Source organism: Anas platyrhynchos, chromosome Z (assembly GCF_047663525.1).
Source record: "Anas platyrhynchos isolate ZD024472 breed Pekin duck chromosome Z, IASCAAS_PekinDuck_T2T, whole genome shotgun sequence".
NCBI classification, from domain to species: Eukaryota; Metazoa; Chordata; class Aves; order Anseriformes; family Anatidae; genus Anas; species Anas platyrhynchos.
Genome location: NC_092621.1, coordinates 1039012 through 1048521, shown reverse-complemented (window position 1 = coordinate 1048521; position 9510 = coordinate 1039012). Strand labels below are relative to the sequence as shown.

General features: G+C 45.1%; 1 long non-coding RNA gene across 3 annotated transcripts in view; it reads left to right on the top strand.

The window, feature by feature from the left end:
- Positions 1–2911: 2911 nt before the first annotated feature.
- Positions 2912–9510, top strand: part of LOC113840255 (uncharacterized) — a 53286-nt gene continuing 46687 nt past the window's right edge. For all 3 annotated transcript variants that reach the window (XR_011805886.1, XR_011805885.1, XR_011805884.1), the window contains exon 1: positions 2912–3129. This is a non-coding gene — a long non-coding RNA (uncharacterized lncRNA). The remainder of the gene's footprint in view (positions 3130–9510) is intronic.

Genomic DNA, 9510 nt, shown 5'->3' with positions numbered 1-9510 from the left:
GACATCCCGGCAAAAAGCACCAAGGAGACACAATGCCTCACCCCGTGGCAAAGGGAAAAGATGGGATAGCACGATATAGCGATAAGCCAGCAGATCAGGAAGAAATATTCCTGACAAATGGCACAAAATCAAGCCCAAGTGTCTTAGTGCTGTGTTTGCTGAATTTGCTTATCTGGAATAAGTCTAAGGGTTGTTTCCTGTGCTTTGGTAACGCTTCTGTAATTTGGGCACCAACGGGATCTCACTGGCTCAAAAAGAAGGGAAAAAGGATGGACAATGTCTAGGCTCCCACCTGTCTTGAGCAGACTCTCAGCTTGGAGGCTGGAAATAACACTTTCATACGCTTAAAGTTCGCATCTTGTAATGCAATTAGCAGCTGGTGAGAAAGAGATGAAACACCCCATGTCTTGTCATTTCTGCACGAACCAGTAGCAAGCCCTCCGTGGGCTAAAATAGCATCGTAGGGCAGTGGTTAAATCCAACGTAAATATTATTTTAAGCAGTGGTTCCTAAAAGGCAAGAGGACATTTTTAGTAAAAATGAGATCAAATTCCAAAGCTTTTTTCCATCTTTAACTGGGCAGATTTTCTAATGAGTCAAGGTTTAGCCGGAAGAAGACTCAAAAGAGAGAGTGAAGCAGGGCTTGGCTTTTGTAGAATGTTTTCAATGCAATAAAAAGCTAAATTTTCATCCTCAAATACTTGAAATCATCCCTTTATCATGTTGATTGCAAAAACATTGCAGTTTTAGGATTTTTGCTAAAGATTCTCCCATTCTTTTTTAAAAATAAACTAAACAGATTTGTGTATCCATGGTAAGAGTCCTGCATTGATAACTAATGTGATATTAATAATAGGAACTCTGGAATCTTAAATCTCTGGCATCTCCTTTTTTACAGAAACCTACCCACAATTTCTGCAAAAAATGGGATTGTGATATGCTGTTTTTACTGACACAATGAGCATCACACAATAGGCTGAATTTTCTCGTGCTCAGAACTGGTGAATTTGGGAGGAAGACTAAAGACAGAAGAAGTTGCATTGAAAGCTTGTGGTTGGCATGAGAACCAATGGGATCAAGATGTGGGGTTATTTTTGGTGTAAGCTGTCCTTCCTGAAAAATAAAATGTCCTTCACTTTTCTCCCCCAATCCCATTCAGAACAACGTGGCTTGGCCAGTTTCCCCACACATCCCAATCTTTTGGGACCCAACCCAGGAGCTGGAGTCTGGGGGCAAAACATGTTATAGACAGGGTGTGTTGTGTTGGACACCGGGGCCTGCAGCATAAACCTATTACGAGTTCAAAAGCGTATGAATCCATATAATTTACCCTAAGTTGTCATCTTTGTTAGGAACCTGCCCCATTAATCACACTGGGACCGGGGAACTGGAGGAAGCTTGCTGGGTGACAGCTCTGTGGGGTCTGTCAGGGCACTGCCACGAGGTCTGGGCAACAAAGCTGGAAAAAGAGAACTCAAAACTTAGCTGCTGCAGCGTCTCATCTCCAGCACAACCTTCTTTTGCTGCTTAATATGCATTCAATATAATTAAATATCTTCAAATTGGTTTAGAAGGAGTAATGGAAACGCATGAAGTTATCCCTAAAATATAATAATCTCCTGTTCCCCAGCAGGAACTCTAGAGCCTTTTTCAGATACATTGATTGTGTTGTCTGTAAAATGAGAGAGAGCTTAAAAAGTTGAAAAGAAATAGGGGATTAGGTTAAAAAAAGAAAAAGCACTAGAGGGAGGAAACTCAAAGCAAAACTGCGCCTGGCTAGTGTAAATGAATATGCTCTTGCATATTAAATGTTCTCTTTGTTATTGTTAGCGTCGAGTCACAAGTGAAAGATTTTAAATAAAAGCAACGATGCCCTCCTGGATTGTTTCAAGAACCGTTGAACCTCATGGCAAATATTTAATAGCTCATCCTCGCCCGTGACTTTAACAGCGAGCCTTCGGGTTCGGCGGGGAATCGCGGAGCACGGCTGCTGCACACATTGCCCCCCATCCTCGGAGCCCGGTGGCCAGCGGGCTCTGTAGACCCCTCCGTGGCCCTTTCCACACACCCTTGAGATTGGCCTTGCCCGAGGGGTGAGAGCACAGCTTATTTATTTTTTTTTTTTGGATTAACAAATTCTCCAGCCCAATTATCCCACCAGCTCTACCCGTCCGAGCCGTGCCAGGCCCGTTGGTGAGTGAGCTCAGCTCCGTGAAGCAGCAGGGCGATGGCACTTCGCACCACCACCGGGTCCAGCAATTTTGATTTACAGCAGGACAGCCGAGCAGGCTTGAGCCACGCTTTTCTCTCCCGGCTTATTATTGTCAGATGAGTTTTAAGTAGGAACAAGAAGCAATCTTGCTTTTTATTTCATCACCGGGAAGCACCAGAAATGCGAAGGGTCAGTGAAGGAAGGGAAGGCTAAGGAGAAAAGCAGAACGGCTGAAGGAAAGATGTGTTTCTTGCTTGAATAACTCCCTAACAATCTGCTGAAGGAGTGATTTTGTATCAGGCTGAAACCCCAAACCAGCATCATTTTAATTTGCCAAGCACCTGTGAAAGAATGCAGCTGCAAGACCATGGGAAAACAATGGGAACTGTGACAGTTCATTAATATAAACCAGCAACGAGATTTATTTGGTAAAGTCATTGATACAGAATTACACTGGAGGACACAGTGGCATTCCTGAAGTATGCCAGCCAGCAGCTAACCGAGATTCTAGATTTGTGTACATCATTTGAACTTCAATGGTTATTTGGTAACTCTGACAATTTATTGCCTGTGTCAAACAGCAAAACAAATGTATAAAGAGGAGTGATTGCTTCAGCATTTCCTTCTTTTTTTTTTTTTTTTTCTCTTTGTTGTTCATTTTTGTCTTTTTTTTTTTTTTTTTTTTCCCCTGTAGTTTGCTTTGGTCGCTGTTTCCGGTGAAGCAAGAGTTTGGAGAGTGCAAGCGGTGTCAGAACCGTGCTGTGCACAGCTGGGAACGAAGGCACCTCTCCATGCAAAGCCAGCTCTCGGATCCAAACCGATGCAAAGGGAAAAGCTCCGTGCAGGGGGAACATCGGGGCTGTCCTCGGGCAGGCGCAGCAGCAGCATCAAGCACGGACCCGGACCTCTGGGTGCAGGTGGGTGCAGAGGGGCTGTGGGATGGGAGCAGCAGGGGGACAGAAGCCTCTGGGTGCCCACCCCACAAGCACGGTCCATGGGATGGATACTGGTCCCCTGGGAAAACGTGGCTTGGGTCTGATTGCCCAGGTGGTGCTTAGCCGCTTCTGGTGTTTCGTCCTTAAAAAGTTTGCTGCTTTTCACGAGTTTAAGGCATGCTTCTGGCCTGTCGCGTGATTAAGAGGTTCTGTCACTGCGAACAGCAGTTACAAATTACAGGGTGGGCAGCGATGTTCTAGGTAAACCCGAACCAATTTGCTTTGCATACATGAGTGGCTGCTGAAGAGCTACGAGACTGGAGGCATTAATCTGGTAAAGATGCTCATGGGGTTGGGGGTGCAGTGTTAGAGAGATGCTTTGCTGCCCATCTCTCTGGAAGCAGAAAAATGAAACAAATAAACAAAAAAAAAAAAAAAAAAAAAAAAAAAAGAGAAAAATGCCATTCAGCTTGTAGATATTAATAGTTTGGGAAAAAAACTCACTGAATCAAGCCAAATGAGCGACTGGACATGCCCAGCCTAACCCGCTCCAATTTCTCTCTCTTTTTTTTCTTGCTTTCCTCCTCTTCCCCTGCTCCCCTCTCTCTCCCTCTCTTCTTTTCAGAACTGAATTTTCTGATTTCCAGATGCAACTGCAATATAAAGCAGAAATAAAACAAGGCAGTTAAATTGTTGAAGCCCATAATCTCTTCACATAACTCCCAAGAAAAAAGGTACAGCATCCAACTCTATTTACCAGTTATGGGTCCCTCTTGCTGTACTATCTGTAAATACAAGAGTAGCTCAACTTATGAAAATTTTAAGAATAGGAGAAGCAAAGGAAGCTCGGCAGTGTCTCTAGAAGCACTGGAAAAGAGTGTGGTATTGATCAAAGCCAGCTTATTTCTTAAAGCTGTACGTTTTAATAAAACTTTAATTCACAGATGATGTTGCAACCAGAAAAAGATGGAAATATGAAACAATTCTGTTATCTAAATGATTATTTAATTTAATTGATGGCAGTCATATGAGTTGTGGGTATGTATGTGGAGTGGTACAACGTGGCAGTGATGTTAGATGTGGAGAAAGAGATGAAGTATTTGAACAAGACCTATCATATACAGGTTGTACATGGTCTCTTTTAGACCATGTCTCTTTTTATCTAACACCTTTGCTTTAAGACTTTCCCCTGTTTCCTTTCTATCCAGAATCTCCCTGGATTTGCAGCAGTTCTTGGGCTGAGGTGTAGACAGCTCACCCTTTGCCATATATCTCACTTGGATATCTGCTTTACTTCTGGTCCTCTAAACCTCCAGTTTTGTCTTCCTCCTCTCATGGAACGGCTTTGCAACGCTTATCCCTAAGTAATAGTCAGTAAAGGAAAATTATCTTAAATCAAGCAAGGTTTATTTAATTTAGAAAATAGGAAATAGAGAGAAAATCAAACTAAATGAAATGAAAATGGAATAATTCATATCTAATCTAAGGTCTTGCTCAACAGAACGATTCTTTTAGTTGTGTTCTTAGAGTTGAGCAGCAATATTTTTTACATGTTAGGGTCATTTGTCCCAAGCAGACAACCTCTTCAGGCCCTGCACTCACAAAGTCTTCAGGAAATGGAAGTACTCACCCCCATTTCTGCAGGGTGTTTGCTTCTGTTTACCACCTCCAGCTGAGCCACGCTTTCTTCAGCTACCCACACTACCTTGCATCTCTTACTGGTGCATGTTCTCTTATCTGTATATATAAATATTTATTTGGATAAGCGTGTGGATGTCAGATAGAGCTGGGTTAGACCTTTTTCCCACATCATATAGACATCTACTTCTCAACCAACTCACCCTTTAATTATCTGAGGCTGCCTTTTTATTAATATGCAATGCACCACTGTACCCCATATTAATGAAGCTTATTATCAGATCCTGATAGAAAGCTTTCCAACTTCCTTCCAATTAACATGTGGTGCTTCAGAGGAATCCTCTGAATATGGGTAGGTGTTTGGCAATTGCACATAACCTTTTTTTTTTTTTTTTTTTTTTCCAGGCAACTTCACTTAAGATGTCCTTGTTAGATTAAAGACTCCTCAAATGCTGATTACCCCCTCCGGTTGGTTTCTTCATTGTTTTCCAGGCGGAGTACTTGCTTTCATATATTTTCTTTAGGTTGCAGCTTGAAAGTATCATCTTGGTTTAACGCTTTCAATTTATGTTAGACAAGCCGGTTTTAGACTGGCACATGTAAACCAGTGATTCTTAATTAAGTGCATAATGAGGCTGGAGGCAAGAACTGTGGGTAGGCATCCAGCAGGTGACAATCGTGGCATGGTGGAGGCTGTCCTGGGCCTCTTGGGGAAGGAGAACTGGGCAACAGACAGGGCACTGTGCTTGCACAGAGAGCAAAGCAGAACAGATAATTATTTCTTCCTCTTAGATGCCATGCCCTTCGTCTGAAGTGGTAGAACGGATCCGATTTTTAATGGTCAGACTTTATTAGCAACCCAGGTAGGACTGGTGGGAGCTGCAATCATCTCTGAACGAGCTGTAATAAACCCGGAGGTGTGGGGTACCTCTCACCTTGGCCTCACAATGCATGTCAGGAGTCTCATCTTCCAACAGAGGGGAACAAACCTGTTCCAAAACTGAAGGTAAAACCTTTGAGAAAACTTTAGTGATTCCCTCCCTTCTCTAAATGGCCACATCCAAGCCCTGCACTAAGTGTGACAGTGCTGGGGTAAATAGACTGGAAGCACACACATAAAAAAAAGTGTTAGAAAAGCTGGTTTCCAGCTAGAAAAAAAAAACTGTCATCCTCGGCGATGGGTCCTGGCACGTTTTGGTTACACAAAGGAGAACATTTACATCAGTGCAGCTGCAGCGTTTCACCTGCTGCTGAGCTGCTTTCTGCATGCCCTTCAGCAAGCAGTGCCTGATAGCTGGAGCAGTAAATGGAGGAGAGGCGGCACTGCAGCAGGGCTGGGGTAGTACCAGTGCCCTGCACAGCTTGGGAAAGCCAGGAGGTCTTGAATATACCCTAAAATGCTTGTGCCTTTGCCCCAGCCAGGTAACACAATTTCAGAACATGATATACCATGTAAATACGTGCTTATTTTGCAGTAATTCCCTGCGCAAATTACCCACGGTGTTTGTTTGTTTGTTTGTGTTCTGCCCTGCAGTCACATCCTTAGCACCAAATCGGCCTGTTGGCCACACTGCCTGACCCCGAGGGTGCCCAAGCAGTGCGAATTCAGCTGCTGGATCATGTAAGCTCCAGCCCAGCTGGGTGACAGCTTCTCAGGGAAGTTGCCCCGCTATTACAGCACTGTGCTGGTTTTCCAAAACGAAGAGACTTTCCAGCACAAGGTCTTGCAGACCTGATCCCTGCTTAGCTCTGAACATGTATTAGGCCTTTCTCAAAGTGCCCTGTTAAAAGTAGCTTCTCCCTGAGCAGATGAGCTGGTCAAGCAGCATCTTCCTGAATTTAGCTGTGCAGAAACCCCCAAAGCACGACCAGTGCACTTCATGCAGGGAGATGTCAGTAAAACAAGTGGGCTGTGGGTTGTGTGAGCAGTTGTTGAGCATTACGGAGGCATGAGTAAGCTGTCTGCCTGGGCCGTGTGATGGGAAGAGGGCTGTGGCCCTGCACTTACTGGACTAATTTGAACTTTTTGACACAGACAACTTTCTAGCAGCTTCTCTGGGCCTATGGGTTGGTTCTGCTGCTGGTGGGTTTCTGGGGCTCCTCGTTAGCGCCTGTCAAACAGTCTGTGCTTTCGTACAGTTGGGGTAGGGTGGCCTCTGTTGCATGGAAGATGTTATGGGAGCAGTGCCCCAGGTTGTAGGCGTGCTGTCTGATTAACCTGGTTATAGAACAGGTTATTGTAATACCCAACAGCATCTCTCTAGATGTGGCACAGGATGGCACTCAGCATCGTGGAAGCTGCACGGTGCAAACAGGCCGTGCCTCGTGCAGAAGCCAGCAGGGCCTTTCCAGATGTGCCGGTTGGCTTCAGCTAAGATGTTTCATCTGGCATGCAGCATGGACGCACCTGGCCTGTACTTGAGAGTTATTTTCAGAGGATGAGGGGCTGCAATTTGACATCGCGGTAAGGTGTTCCAGCCTCTGGGGTTGTCATGGGAGCAGGTCCCCGCGGCACCCTGGCAGAGAAATAACCCTCTTGCTATGAAGTAAAAGTTTCTTGATATTGGAGCTCTAATTGTTTTCTGTGCCCAAATTTGCCTCTAATGTATCTGTACAGTCATATTGCTCGTCAAAATTTGAGACCGATGTTTACAAGGCACCTGAATTATACCAAAGGTATCCCAGATGCTACGAAGGCACCACTGTGAAGCACTATGATTATGAAACATCTCAAACCTATGGATTTTGTGGTTTAGATGCATTTTTGCCACCCAGAAATGAAACCCGAAGTGTTCTGTCACTGCCGTGTCCCTACTGAGGGCTGTAGCCGTGGAGTTATTTACTCCGCTGCACTCCTGGCTGCAGCTTTTGGTAGAGCTTCACCACGCTGACTTCTCACACTGGTATCTGTCCGAATGCTTCCCTCCTTTATGGCAAGAAAGCTCATCGGTACGAAATGAGCTGGTGTTGCTGCTCAGAACTACCTGCATAACAATTCAGACATTTGGGTGCGATGCAGTCACCCCGGAGAACTGTGTGGTCTCTGCAGTGGAAAGCCTTGCTGGAAGCTTCTGCAAAACAGAGATCCTTCAGTGGTGTAAATCACTTTATTTCTTCTGAATTCAGTCTAGATTTAATCAATTGAGAATCTGACTTGAGATGCACAACTCATATGCCTCCCTCAGTGAACAAAATATTACGTAAATAAATTATAGCAATATATTCCCGCGGGATTATTCTGCATCCAATTCTAGGATTATTACCAAGTAGTAATAATTAGTGCAATGCTACCGTCATACAATTTGTTTTGTTCTTACTTTTTTTACACAAATAAACTCAGCCTTGGTTCTAGAGAGCTTGCCACAGGCGGCTTTGCTTCTGCAAGCAGCAGTGCACGCCGCCGGGCTGGAAGCGTGTAAATGGCCCTGCTGACCCGGGAAGGTGATTCAGTAAGACTTCTCACAAGCTCAAGAGTGATTACAGGCAGCGTTGGCTGGATCTGGAAGATACACACTGATAAAAGATGACACTGGAAACTCGAGAGATAGTGCTGACTCGCTCTTTTGTTGGCTTTACAAATTACAGCCTGATGGGGCAGATAGAAGACAGCGATGCTTGGGAGGCCGCCGAATGAGGGACCAAACCAGGCCTTAGTGTGAACACAGGAGCAGAAGGAAACTCTAAACTGTAGCGGGCTGGTAACACCAGCAGAGGAGAAGGGAGCAAACAGGAAGAATCAAGGCAGAGATGTGGCTAAGGCCCAAGTTGGCCATGGCAGCTCTGTGCCCTGCGGCCGCTGCAGGCCTCAGCACCCGGCCGGGCCTGGCCACTGCCCCGTGCTGGTCCCCAGCTGGAGCACTCAGCAGGTTAAACGTGACCCAGCTGAATCCCTGGGGGCACCTGGGGTGGTTTTGAGTGTAAAAGTCCCAGATAAAACTGAAAGGTAGCCAGTGATCAGCTGGAGAGGAAAGAGCACCAAGTCTTGACAGCAGCACCACGTTGTAAACCTCTGGAGATGTCATGCAGATATGTTTTACATGAATATTAAGAAATTCATATGTACTGGAAATATTGTGTAAAAATAAAATGAAGAAATAAAGAAATAAAGAAATAAACATCTGGCCAGAAAGGATATTTCTGAAAGTTTGAGGCAGGTTGGGTATGGTAAGCCCTCAGTCCTGTTTTCAGTGGCAATAAAAAAAGTAAATGTTAAGAATGTTCTTAGTGGATACCTGAACACATTTAGGCAGTTTATTAAAGATATTTAATAAACCACCCTGCAGCATTAGCACGATGCTCTATGGCTGGTGATAGACCCAACTTTGTCTACATCAGGCTCCACAACCAAGAGTCTTGGTATTTCACAGACCTGAAAAGCCAAGGTTTTGGTCCCATTTCCAGCCTAGTGATTCCTGCATCTCAATTTGTATCTGTTGCTAAACGAAGCTCAACACTGGCTTGTTCTTCATAGGGGTGGAGGTGTCTGACCATTGACCATGTGAGCATGAAGCTGTCCCTGATCTCACAAACACTCCTGGTGGGATGCTCAGTGGTAGAGCATCGCCCTCCTCCCCAGGATCTACAGGATCCCTGATCCTGGCTCCGGGCATGTAGCATCATGACTGCCTGCTTGAGGCAGGATGGACAAGGCTCCCTCCCTCGCAGCCTGTGGGGCAGCTCCCGTTGGTTTTCAAGAGGCAGGTTTCCCTCCCTTGACCCCAGTTT